Source organism: Bison bison, unplaced genomic scaffold, assembly GCF_000754665.1.
Source record: "Bison bison bison isolate TAMUID 2011002044 unplaced genomic scaffold, Bison_UMD1.0 scf7180017864460, whole genome shotgun sequence".
NCBI lineage: Eukaryota > Metazoa > Chordata > Mammalia > Artiodactyla > Bovidae > Bison > Bison bison.
Genome location: NW_011495022.1, coordinates 795,243 through 808,588, shown reverse-complemented (window position 1 = coordinate 808,588; position 13,346 = coordinate 795,243). Strand labels below are relative to the sequence as shown.

At 40.1% G+C, this 13,346-nt stretch overlaps 1 protein-coding gene across 1 annotated transcript in view; it reads right to left on the bottom strand.

The window, feature by feature from the left end:
- Positions 1–10,711, bottom strand: part of CWC22 (CWC22 spliceosome-associated protein) — a 62,459-nt gene extending 51,748 nt beyond the window's left edge. Inside the window, exon 1 of the mRNA XM_010859743.1 lies at positions 10,654–10,711. The gene's annotated coding sequence lies outside the window, so the exon portion shown is untranslated. The remainder of the gene's footprint in view (positions 1–10,653) is intronic.
- Positions 10,712–13,346: the final 2,635 nt, after the last annotated feature.

Here is a 13,346-nt window from a genome sequence, read left to right as displayed (position 1 = left end):
TGGTTTTTCCAGTAGTCATGTATGGATGTGAGAGTTGGACTATAAAGAAAGCTGAGCACCAAAGAATTGAGGCTTTTGAACTATGATGTTGGAGAAGACTTGAGAGTCCCTTGAACTGCAAGGAGATCCAACCAGTTCATACTAAAGAAAATCAGTCCTGAGTGTTCATTGGAATAACTGATGTTGAAGCTGAAACTCACACTTGATGTGAACAACTGATTTATTTGAAAAGACCCTGATGTTGGGAAAGATTGAGGGCAGGAGGAGAAGGGGACGACAGAGGATGAGATGGTTGGATGGCATCACTGACTCAATGGATGTGAGTTTGAGCAAACTCCTGGAGTTGATGATGGACAGGGAGGCTTGGCATGCTGCAGTTCATGGGGTCACAAAGAGTTGGACACAACTGAAAGACTAAACTGAACTGAAGATATGATACTAATTAATTCTTCAGATACTGTCAAAAGTTAAAAAAGAAAAAACAACAACTCATAACCAATTATGGGAAAAGTCATTTGGTTATTTTCCATGACAGATTCAGATTATGAGAAATAAGGAATATAATAATCCTCACCGTAGAGTTTGTCTATGTTTTAATCATCAATGTGTGATCCCCACAGTCTGCTATGATGACAAATAATCATTTTACATAAACAACAAGAAAAGCCTAGCATTAGAAGTATTATTACCATCACAAACTTCATATACAATCCTGGGCCACTGAACAACAGTGCAGATAGTGATTGACCACATCTCCAGAAGATAAATGATCTATCCTTTAGCTTAGACTGAGTAACCAGAAGGGGTACTGATAAAATGGAAAAAAAGAAAAACAAACCCTGCTGACAGCCAAGAATTGACACCGACACAGAAACCACAACTTTTAGAATGGATTTCCACTAATTTGCAAAAGAGAAAAACAAGCTGCAGCCTATGGGGTCACAATGAGTTGGACACGACTGAGTGACTCAACTGAACTGAAGTCATCATATGGAACATGGATTATCTGAGGTCAATTCTGTTCAGTCCCATCTGACCCATACAGAATGATGTGGGCATGCACTCATGTGTTCTTAAGATACGCCCACTTACTGTTCCACCAACTCTTTAGTTTACAAATTCTCTCTTGTGTACAAATGCCTGCCAAGACCAGATACCTGGTGAGCACTAAGTACATTATTGGGGATTTTTTTATTGATGGGCTTTAACATACAAGACAAATGAAGCACTTTCTTCAACAATTCGATGACATGGGGGACAAAAAAAGAAAGAAATGGGTGGTACAACTGTTATAAGAGGCTTAACAGACTTAACACATGTAATATGTGGACTGTGTTTAGATCCAAAGTTGAACAATTTGCCCTACTCTGTAATGGGGTGTGTTTATATAGTAGGATCCATGCTAACTTGAAATGAGCACTAACTCAGTTGACCAATATCCTCTATGCAGTCTTCCTTCCAAATAAAGGAGGCAGACTGGAGGTCTCTTCTCTTAATGGGGGACAAAATAATGGAAGAGCACATTTTCTAGTCCAGTTTAATAGTATGAACTTGCTGAAAAGTATTATATGCACATCGTGGTTTTCTGGGTAGAAGAATGAGAACACGGTGGGATCTAGACTTTCAGAAATACTTAAATCCATACAGATAAACGTATTTTCAACCCAAGAGAACTTACCTTAGCATGTACCTAAAATAAAATGTATTTCAAAATCAGCCTTTACCTATATCGTCCGACTCTTTGCGACCCCATGGACTGTATGTAGCCTACTGGGCTCCTCCGTCCATGGGATTTTCCAGGCAAAGGTACTGGAGTGGGGTGCCATTTCCTTCTCCATATACCTATATAATGTATACTGTATACCTATAGAGCCTTTACCTATACAGTGTGCCCAAATTGATAATAAAAGAGATAGTCTAAACTCTAGTACCAATAATTTATAAACATTCAAAAAGCATTTTTCTCAACTGTAAACCATGTTTTCCAATGAGGTAAGTCATTCTAAAATAATGTGATGGTTAGTGACCCTTGGCTGACAGGAATGATACAACAGTGAACACAGCTTGCCCAATGCTGTGCAGAACCAGCCAAAGGGAAGAATGCCAATGTGTATAGTAGCTCCACAACACACTAATTTGCCATCTACACTAACAATTCTACAGCACATTACAATGATGTTTCTGAGATATATGAGATGAACTAATTACATACATTTCCTGTGTCAGAAGTCAGAAACATCTAATTTAGAGTCAGATAACAATAGCAACAACAACAAATATATAAAACTGTTATAGTCACAAAGACACTATACCAGGTACTTCATTTCTATATTCTTATTCAACCTTCATGGTTACCCTGCTTTCATGACTTTTTTAAACCTTATTTTTCAATGGGAAAACTGAGGTACACAGAGTTGAAGCGATGGGTACAAATAAATCATTGCTAGTAAGTGACAGAGCTAAAATTCAAGAAAGTTTATCTGATGCCAAACCATCTGATACTGCATCCCAAGGAAAATAGCAACATTAGTAAGCTGATGCCAAATTGGTAAACTATAAAATGTAAAAAGACACAATCTATATATACTATGCATAAAATTTTCCTAAACTGATCCATTCAAAGTTCCAGATAGTAAAGGTTTTGATGTTAATATAATGAGGCCCTACTTTTTTTTTTAACATGAATAATAATGTTAAGGATCCCTTTATTTAATTTGCATACCAAGAATTCACTGTGACCAGGTACAATATGAGCAAATAAATCACTTGACTACTGTGCAATATCTAGTATTTTCCTTGACGATCCCTCTAGGGTCTAAAACCTGGTTTCTCTTCTCATCCGACACACATACATACACACACACACACACACACACACACAACCTGGTTTCTCTTCTCATCCTACACTCACACACACCTGGCAATTTTTAATGCCTTTAATCTCAAATTATCTCACCCATTTAAGTTTACTGAGTTTTCTTTCTGATCAGTGTCATCTTTCACCTTTCTACCCTTCAACCGTCATCACCAAATACTTTTCTGGCAATCAAGTACAATCTGTTACATTTCTATGTCCCAAAACATAAGAGTGAAATTGATAATACTATAGACTGCTATCCCAGTTCTAACAAAATATGCATAAAGTACTATCATCGTCCAGATTTATACAGAATATGCCTGCAGGGAAATTCTGAGAGTTCAATATGTGCATGCTTGATACGTAGACTAATTGGAAATTCCTGCAATGAGAGTAATTTATCTAGAGTTTATAGTTCTCACTGCTCTTCTTAGCATCACTGTGTGGATTTCATGATGAATTATTAAATTTCTCTCTCCTTGTCACAAGTAAGTCACTCAGCAAAACCACACCTGCTCTCCTGAGCAAGGAGAATATTTTATAAGAAGAAGATGTTGTTTCAGCAAGCATCAGAAAGCAAAATACTTAATAAGATTTGTAAGAAGACTGCTTTAGTAACTGGAAACTATAAAATTATACATTCTGCAATTATCTCAAAAGTTCAAAAAACAGGAAAATATTCTATTAATTAAGGCATTACTTTCTCAATTATTTCAAAATAAAACATCTACTACTGTCCCTTAGGTATCTTCAACCCATGTTCGAGGAACTTGTGGAAATATACTATCATAAAATTGTTAAAAGAAAGTCGATTTCCTTTAGTTTGCTCTTCTGCATTCTACATAGGAACAGTAAGCATGGCAAACTCCAAACATTATAAGAGAGTTTAAAACAAAAAACAAAATAAGAAAATGGAATAGTAAATAGCATTCAAATTAAAAGCTAGTGCAAATCTGTTCTTAATACAAAAATGTAATGGAAAGGTGGTGTTGATGGAATCCTTGGAAAAATTTCCAAATAGGACACAAACCGATGACCCTTCCAAATACTCATTTTCCTTTTCAGGGAACAGATAGGAATAACAGATTGGCCACAGTTCTTAAGCATGAATGACAAGATTGCCATGGCCAGTCCCTATTTGTACTAGAGGAAAAAAAAATTGTTTAAGAAAACTGCTTCCTTCTTTTTTCTTGCTATTTTTTGGAATACATACATATTAGCAAAAAATTTGCCCCATGATATGCCACATAAGAAAAATATTTGATACTGTAATTCGATTTCAGCACAGGTTCATAATACCAAGAAAATAAAAGGGTCAAAACTTTTCAAGAAAAGTCACAAGAGTGACAGTCCCTTACCTGCTATTCTGAAATCCGAAATGTCTTAAAAATACAGATTTTTGGTAAACTCATTTGACAGCAAAATTTGACATGCACTAACTCGAGACTTTATGTGACTCTTCACATGATGTACTATAGAAATATTACATGTATTTGAGTAGATGATGTTGCCCTGGGATCCCAAAAGGGGGATTACTTAATAAATGTATCTGCACTGTATTCTCTCTGTAGAAATCTGGACAAATTCTGACCGTCAAATCAGAATTATCAATACAAATGCAGAACTGCAGACCCGCCCTCCCGCCTGCTTTCTGGCACACTGCAGCACACCAGGTGTGTGCTTGGCCGCATAACCGTCTGAATGACTGAAGGCTACCACGTAGAAGCGACAGGCTTAGAAGCTGTGCAGATAGTATTAGATACTGTTTGGGTTTTTAAGCAATGAGGAATAAACAACATAAACACTTCTGACTGGTCTTTGACTCTAAGTAGGGAAGACAGCACCAATATGGGGACTTCTTAAGACAGTGAGACTCAGATGAGTAAAAAAAAAAGACAAAATCTAAAAGTCTTGTCATTTTTTAAGAACTCAGTGACACCAACGCGTGTTGTGTGTTAAGTCGCTTCCGTCATGTCTGACTCTTTGCGACACCACGGAATGTAGCCCCCCAGGCTCCTCTGTCCACGGAATTCTCCAGGCAAAAATACTGGAGGGGACTGCCATTTCCTTTTCCAAGACCAATATTCATACCAAAAATCACTCATTATAAACTGAGAGAAAGTGTTAACCCCCATTCACTTCCCACACCATGAAGCCAGTCCATATTAGTCTGTGTTTAAGTTACCAAAGAAATTAAAATGATAATGATCATATGAATATGCTACCTAAACTTTTATAAAAGAATTTTCTGGTACATAGGAAGATCCAGCCTTTTCACTGGAATACAGGCTCTATGAGAGCAGGAAGTTGTTGATTTTTGTTTCAAAATCTCTATCAGCTACTTCTGGATTTACAGTATTGATTTCCAAATGAGTTAGTTTTAAAGAAAAATTCTATATGTTGAACTTATTTACTGATTCATTTAAATATAATTATGACATATATGGGGCAAATTCCCTTTATGCTGCCCCCTCTCTAATTCCATTCTCTTTCTCTACACAACCAAGCTTTTTCTGGTAGATGAGTTCACATAAAGCACCTCTAATTCTTAATCTCCCATTAACCCCTTTTACCAGTCTGGTTTCCACTCTTGGGATTCCACAGTACTTATCAAGGTTACATAATGACTTTCTCGTTGCTAAATCCAGGGGCCACTTCCTTCTTCTATAACATTGTGTCTAGCACTTGGTACTGCTAACCACCTTCTTGAAGTTCTCATTTCTCATCTTACACCAAAGACATCAAGTTCACTGGTTTTGCTTTTGTCTCTTCTTCTGTCCACCCCTCTAACATTTTACCATTCCACAGAGTTTAATCTTTGCTCAGGGATTTTTGTCTGTTTTGTTCATTATTATAATCCCAAAAGTTTCTCAATACTTGTTAAATGAATAAATGAATAGTCCTTAACTTTCCTTTCTCCACATTCTCTCTGGAAGACCATCTCCACTTCCACATCTTAGGCTAATATTCGTAAGAACGATTTTACTTCATCCAATCTTTTCTACAGTGTTCCAAACCTTTATCTCCAAATGCCTATAGAAACCTCCGTGTGGATGCACCAAAAGCCCGCTGAACTAGACGCCCAAGTTGGAACTCATTTCCTCCTCTCCTCAAACCAGCACTTCCTCTAAAATATTACCTGTAAAACTAGCCAAGTGACAATTTCCTCATTCCGTGTCAGTCATCAAATCTAACTGATCCTACTTTCTCAGTTAACAGGAGACAGAATCAAATCTGCCCATTTCCCACCACCTCCCCCCCCCCCATTCTCTCTGCCACTGTATACAGGAAAAAATTAAGGGGAAGGTTCCATTTAGGGAAGATCCTATAAGATAATCCCTAGTTTCATTTTAGAAGAAGGCAAAATAGTTTTGACCTCTCTAATAAGATTTCTCATAGGTCTTCTTTATCTCCAGACTATAAGGACTTTCCCAACTTGCCGCTAAAAAACATAGGGCGCCACTGCATTCTACCCACACAGAGCAAAAGGATTCTGTAAATACCTGCAACGCTGCCTGGAGAGAAATCCAGGCCTTAAATTAAAAGCACATCCCACTATAATATAACTGTATTATTTCACACTTTGGAAATTTCCTTCTAAATTTTTAAAACGAAAATTCTGTCTCAATGCCTACTGTATCTACCATCAGTCTCCTTATATTATTCTTTCATAGAAAAGAGTTTTTGGTAGCAGTTCTTCTTGTTAACTCAATAAATATAAATCTTAAGGGATGTCTCTGGGGCTTCCCAGGTGGTGCAGTGGTAAGGAATCCGCCTGCCAATACAGGCAACGCAAGAGATATGAGTTTGATCCCTGGGTCAAGAAGGTACTCCTAGAGCAGAAATGGCAACCCCACTCCAGTATTCTTACCTGGAAATTCCATGGACAGAAGAGCCTGGTGGACTACAGTCCAGGGGGTCACAAACCGTCAGACACGACCGAGCACGCACAAGGGACATCTCCACTGCTGCTAGGCCTTTAACCACCTGACCTCAAACCCTGTTAAGCCCACCTCATCTTGCCTTCTAGTTCCCTACACTTCACTTGGTTCACAGCTCAAGTGGCCAGCAGCAGAATTCAATTTCCTTACTAATCCCAGCACCTGATTCACTGAACAAATATTATCAGTATGGGTTTTACTGATCTGTGATTAAGTTAAATTTATACCCACTGTAACGACAACAAAGAAGAGACAAAAAACCTTACATGTAAAACCTACATAACCCTCACCACTTAATATATACCTTGTCTGGCAAAGAAGTATCTCCAGCGCTTCTAACCACCCACTGAACAGTACTTTTTTCATTTTGTCTTTAAAGTTTGCATTTGTGAGGAAAGTCTCCTTTGTGAGGTTTTTTATAACTGAAAAAAATTTTTATGGGAGAAACAGGAAAACAGAATGAAAAGAACTGATATTTATATTAAAAAGTGGTTCAGAAAAGTACTTAGAGAAAGTAAAAGGTTGAGAAAAAGCAGGATGGTCATGATCTTTTTCTTTTTACTTTACCCCCAATTCTCTGGAAGCAAGTTAAGAATAGAGGGTCAAAGGCAGTGTCTGTATCTTGTGAGGGGAGACATGTTAAGCTGCACACAAGGCACTGAGGGCTGAGACAGAGTTCCTATTATCAGGCAGAGCAGAGAGATCTAAGTGCTACAGCAATGTTATAAACACAATACTACTAGAAAAATGGAAGGGCAAGTAAGTGGGTCTGGGGAACAAAGAAAGAAATCGGTCTAGAAGCTGCATTGTGAAGGACAAGTAGGTCATTCAGGCAATGAGACAGCACATATAAGGACTCAGAGGCGTGAAAGACCGCGTAGAACACTGGATCCCTGAAGTTCTTGGTCACTGCTATATATCCAGAACTTAGGACAGTGCGCGCTACTTAATAGGTTCCAATTCTAAAATCAAAGATAAAAGGCAGTGTGTAAGCTTTTGATGATTGTTCCTAATTCTTCCTATGAAGAACTCCCTATAATGATATCTGACAACTTCTTTACCATGGAATACCACAACAGTCTTGTCCCACATATCAACCCCTACTTCTAGGAATAGCCAAGCTGTTGTCATCAACAGTATCAAGACAGTACCATGAGGAGCCAAACCTTACCTGTCTTCACCGCCACCCTCCCTCGGTTAACCTGGAGAGTAGCTTTAATATCCTTCCCTATTAAGATGAAAAAAGTATCAGTTCCTTTCCTACCAGTTCCAATCCAAGAGGAAATCTGACCCTCAAGGTGTAGTGACTTCAAGTTACTAAAACAGGTCTAATTGCCGAGAACGTTGCATGCCTTCATTCATACCACTTTGTTCCCCCCTCCCCAAAAAGCATTCATCAGCTTGCCTTACTTAAGTATAAGGGCCAGATATGTTCTCTCAACTCTCACAGTACAGCTTTGAAGGTGGGCTTGCTGATGATTAAATGATAGAGCCACTTAGTAAATCATATTCTAAATTTTAAAGACAATTTGAGGGGGTGGCCTCTACAGAGATGTTTATAAAGTAGCCCCTAAATACAGCACTACATTCTAGACCAGAGGCTCCTGTCATCATGTCTAGAATAAACCTATCCTGATAAACTAATTCAGGAAAGGACTCACAGGGTAGCTTTCAAGGTGAAAGTACTAAACTCTTGTCTGATCCATTTATGAGTTGGTGTGATCACTCACCTAGAGCTAGACATCCTGAAATGTGAAGTCAAGTGGTCCTTAGAAAGCAACACTACAAACAAAGCTAGTGGAGGTGATGGAATTCCAGCCGAGCTATTTCAAGTCCTAAATATGATGCTGTTAAAGTGCTGCATTCAATATGCCAACAAATTTGGAAAACTCGGCAGTGGCCACAGAACTGGAAAAGGTCAGTTTTCATTCCAATCCCAAAGAAAGGCAATGCCAAATAATGCTCAAACTACCACACAATTGCACTCATCTCACATGATAGCAAAATAATGCTCAAAATTCTCTAAGCCAGGCTTCAACAGTACATGAACTGAGAACTTCAAGATGTTCAAGCTGGATTAGAAAAGGCAGAGGAACCAGAGATCAAATTGCTGGATGATAGATAAAGCAAGAGAGTTTCAGATAAACATCTACTTCTGCTTTACTGACAATGCCAAAGCCTTTGACAGTGTGGATCACAACAAATTGGAAAATTCTTTGAGATGGGAATACCAGACCACTTTACCTGCCTCCTGAGTAATCTAGAGGCAGGTCAAGAAACAAGTTAGAACCGGACATGGAACAACAGACTGGTTCCAAATTGGGAAAGGAGTATTTCAAGGCTATATACTGTCACTCTGATTATTCAACTTATATGCAGAGTACATCATGCTAAATGCAGGGCTGGATGAAACACAGCTGAAATCAAGACTGCTGGGAGAAATATCAATTACCTCAGATATGCAGATGACACCACCCTCATGGCAGAAAGTGAAGAACTAAAGAGCCTCTTGATGAAAGTGAAATAGTGAAAAAGTTGGCTTAAAACTCAACGTTTAAAAAACAGATCATGGCATCCAGTCCCATCACTTCATGGCAAATAGATGGTAGAACAAAGGAACTAGTGACACATTTTATTTTGGGGGGCTCCAAAATTACTGCAGCTGGTGACCGCAGCCATGAACTTAAAAGATGCTTGCTTCTTAGAAAAAAAGCTATGAAAAACCTAGACTGCATATTTAAAGCAGAGACATTACTTTGGTGACAAAGGTCAGTCTAGTAAAAGCTATGGTTTTTCTAGTAGTCATGTATGGATGTGAGAACTGGACCATTAAGAAAGCTGAGTGCCAAAGAATTGATGTTTCTGAACTGTGGTGTTGGAGAAGACTTTTGAGAATCCCTTGGACAGCAGAGAGATCCAACCAGTCAATCCTAAAGGAAATCAGTCCTGAATATTCATTGGTAGGACTGACCTTGAAGCTGAAACTCTAATATTTTGGCCACCTGATGCAAAGACACGACTCAATGTAAAAGACCCTAATGCTGGGAAAGATTGAAATCAGGAGAAGGGAACGAGAGGACGAGATGGTTGGATGGCATCACTGACTCAATGGACACCAGTCTGAACAAACTCCGGGAGATGGTGAAGGACAGGGCAGCCTGGTGTGCTGCAGTCCATCGGGTCGCAAAGAGTAGGACACGACGGAACGACTGAAAAACAATTTATGTAGGGATAAAGTATAACAGAGGAAGAACACACGTAATAATGAACGAACAGTCCTCAGAACTACGTGGTAAATGATGAAAAAGAAACGACTCATGATATTTTGAAGAAGCAGTCACAAAAATACTTCGCCGGAAAGAGGAATGAGAGGAGAACTTCCACAGCTTTTTAATAAACCAGGGTTTATTAATCTCACACCTATGGTTCGGGGCCCAGGCACTAAGAAAGGGGCCTGCGGCCCCGAACCAAGGACTCTAGAGGCTCCAAGTGATCCGCGCCCAAAACACACCTCACACGAAAGGAAAGGGTACCCGCGCTGGTGCTGGATTTCACAGTAAAAGCCAACGCGGAGAGACAGTTCCAGGAACCTCCCCTGTTCGCGCAGGCACTCTCCATCCCACCGCGCAGTCCCCATCCCACTCGCTGGGGCTCTTCCGCCCGACCGACACTCACAGTCCAACCTCGCGGGCCACCGCGCGGCGGGAGACCCAAGCGCACCCGAAAACCGCCCACGGCCGTACCAGCGAGCCCGCACCTACTCCTGGGCCCCCTTCATTTCCCACCCGGCCTGGCAACCTGGAACCCCAACTCCAACTCGCTGCCTGCAGCGAGTCTACGGACTTCGGTAATTACCTGGAGCTCCACCGCGCCGCCATTACACCGGAAGCACGTCACTTCCCCTTCCCGGGCCCCGGAGTAGGAAGAAGGCGGAACGTGAAATACATACTAACCTGACGCTAAACTGACTCTGATACGTTATTGTATTAACTTATTTTAAACATTGTTTTGTAATACCAGATTCAGAGCCGTCGATCCGGCCACACTTTTCCCTTCCCAAGACAGCGACAAAAGAAACACAAACTACAAAACCCATAATCCACCGCCAATGCGGGCGGAAATGACGCGCTCAGTTGTAGGCTGAGAAGGCAGCAATGCACGACGGGAATTATAGTTCTTCTGGATAAGGAGCATAGAGTTCGCTCTGGAAGCTCACGGGCAACCTAGTTCTGTCTTAAGATTTTTTAAAGTTTACTGTAAACTTAATTCTCTGCAGTTGACAAAAAAGGAGACCTTAGTGTAGCCACTTTTCTGTGAAAATCTTAAGGAAACAAGACACCTTTTTAGACTTTTTACAATAGTTAAACCAAGAACCAAAACAAAAATGTTACCAACTGTAACAAATGTTAAGTGCCTACCAGGTTACAAGATTGCAAGCCTAAGTCAATAGGAAAATATTGGACCACCAACAGAGTGAAGTAATGAGGAAGAAATTAACTTTGCAGATAAGATGATGCCTCTATTTTAGGTAAAGGTACCAACCAGCTGGCGAGACACAGGAGAAAATTTTCGGACTGACTTGGAAATAGAAGTCTGAGGTGATCAGTAGAAGCATTTTCTTAATCTTGACTTTTCAAAAGTTACAAAACATAAATGTTAAACTACTTGTTACTGTTTTGGAAACTTCAGTTCAGTCAGTCCTGTCCGACTCTTTTTGACCCCAAGGACTGCGGCTCGCCAGGCCTCTCTGTCCACATCCAACTCCGGGAGTTTACTCAAACTCATGTCCATTGAGTCGGTGATGCCATCCAACCATCTTATCCTCTGTCGTCCCCTTCTCCTCCCACCCTCAATTTTTCCCAACATCAGGGTCTTTTCCAATGAGTCAGTTCTTCGCATCAGGGGGCCAAAGTATTGGAGTTTCAGCTTCAATATCAGTCTTTCCAATGAACACAGGGCTGATTTCCTTTAGGATGGACTGGTTGGATCTCCTTGCAGTCCAAGGGATTCTCAAGAGTCTTCTCCAACACCACACTTCAATTCTGTGGTGCTCAGCTCTTTTTATAGTCCAACTCTTATACCCATATATGACTATTGGAAAAACCATAGCCTTGACTAGACGACATCTGCTTTTTAATATGCTGTCTAGGTTGGTCATAACTTTCCTTCCAAGGAGTAAGTATCTTATAATTTCATGGCTGCAATCACCATCTGCAGTGACTTTAGAGCCACCAAAAATAAAGTCAACCACTGTTTCCACTGTTTCCTCATCTAATTGCCATGAAGTGATGGGACTGGATGTCATGATCTTAGTTTTCTAAATGTTGAGATTTAAGCCAACTTTTTCACTCTCCTCTTTCACTTTCATTAAGAGGCTTTTGAGTTCCTCTTCAATTTCTGCCATAAGGGTGGTGTCATCTGCATATCTGAGGTTACTGATATTTCTCCCGGCAATCTTGATTCCAGCTTGTGCTTCTTCCAGCCCAGGGTTTCTCATGATGTACTCTGCATATAAGTTAAATAAGCAGGGTAACAATATACAGCCTTGACATACTCCTTTTCCTATTTGGAACCAGTCTGTTGTTCCATGTCCAGTTCTAACTGTTGCTTCCTGACCTGCATACAGATTTCTCAAGAGGCAGGTCAGGGTCTGGTATTCCCATCTCTTTCAGGATTTTCCACAGTTTATTGTGATCTACACAGCCAAAGGCTTTGGCATAGTCAATAAAGCAGAAATAGATGTTTTTCTGGAATTCTTTTGCTTTTTCAATGATCCAGTAGATGCTGGCAATTTGATCTCTGGTTCCTCTGCCTTTTCTAAAACCAGCTTGAATATCTGGAAGTTCACGGTTCACGTATTGCTGAAGCCTGCCTTGGAGATTTTTGAGCATTACTTTACTAGCGTGTGAGATGAGGGCAATTGTGCGGTAGTTTAGCATTCTTTGGCATTGCCTTTCTTAGGGATTGGAATGAAAACTGACCTTTTCCAGTCCTGTGGCCACTGCTGAGTTTTCCAAAATCTGCTGATGTATTGAGTGCAGCACTTTCACAGCATCATCTTTGGGGATTTGAAATAGCTCAACTGGAATTCCATCACCTCCACTAGCTTTGTTCGTAGTGATGCTTTCTAAGGCCCATTGACTTCACATTCCAGGACATCTGGCTCTAGGTGAGTAATCACACCATCATGATTATTTGGGTCGTGAAGATCTTTTTTGTACAGTTCTTCTGTGTATTCTTGCCACCTCTTCTTAATATCTTCTGCTTCTGTTAGGTCCATACCATTTCTGTCCTTTATTGAGCCCATCTTTGCATAAAATCTTCCCTTGATATCTCTAATTTTCTTGAAGAGATCTCTAGTCTTTCCCATTCTATTATTGTCCTCTATTTCTTTGCACTGATCACTGAGGAAGGCTTTCTTATCTCTCCTTGCTATTCTTTGGAACTCTGCATTCAAATGGATATAGCTTTCCTTTTCTCCTTTGCTTTTCGCTTCTCTTCTTTTCACAGCTATTTGTAAGGCCTCCTCAGACAGCCATTTTGCCTGT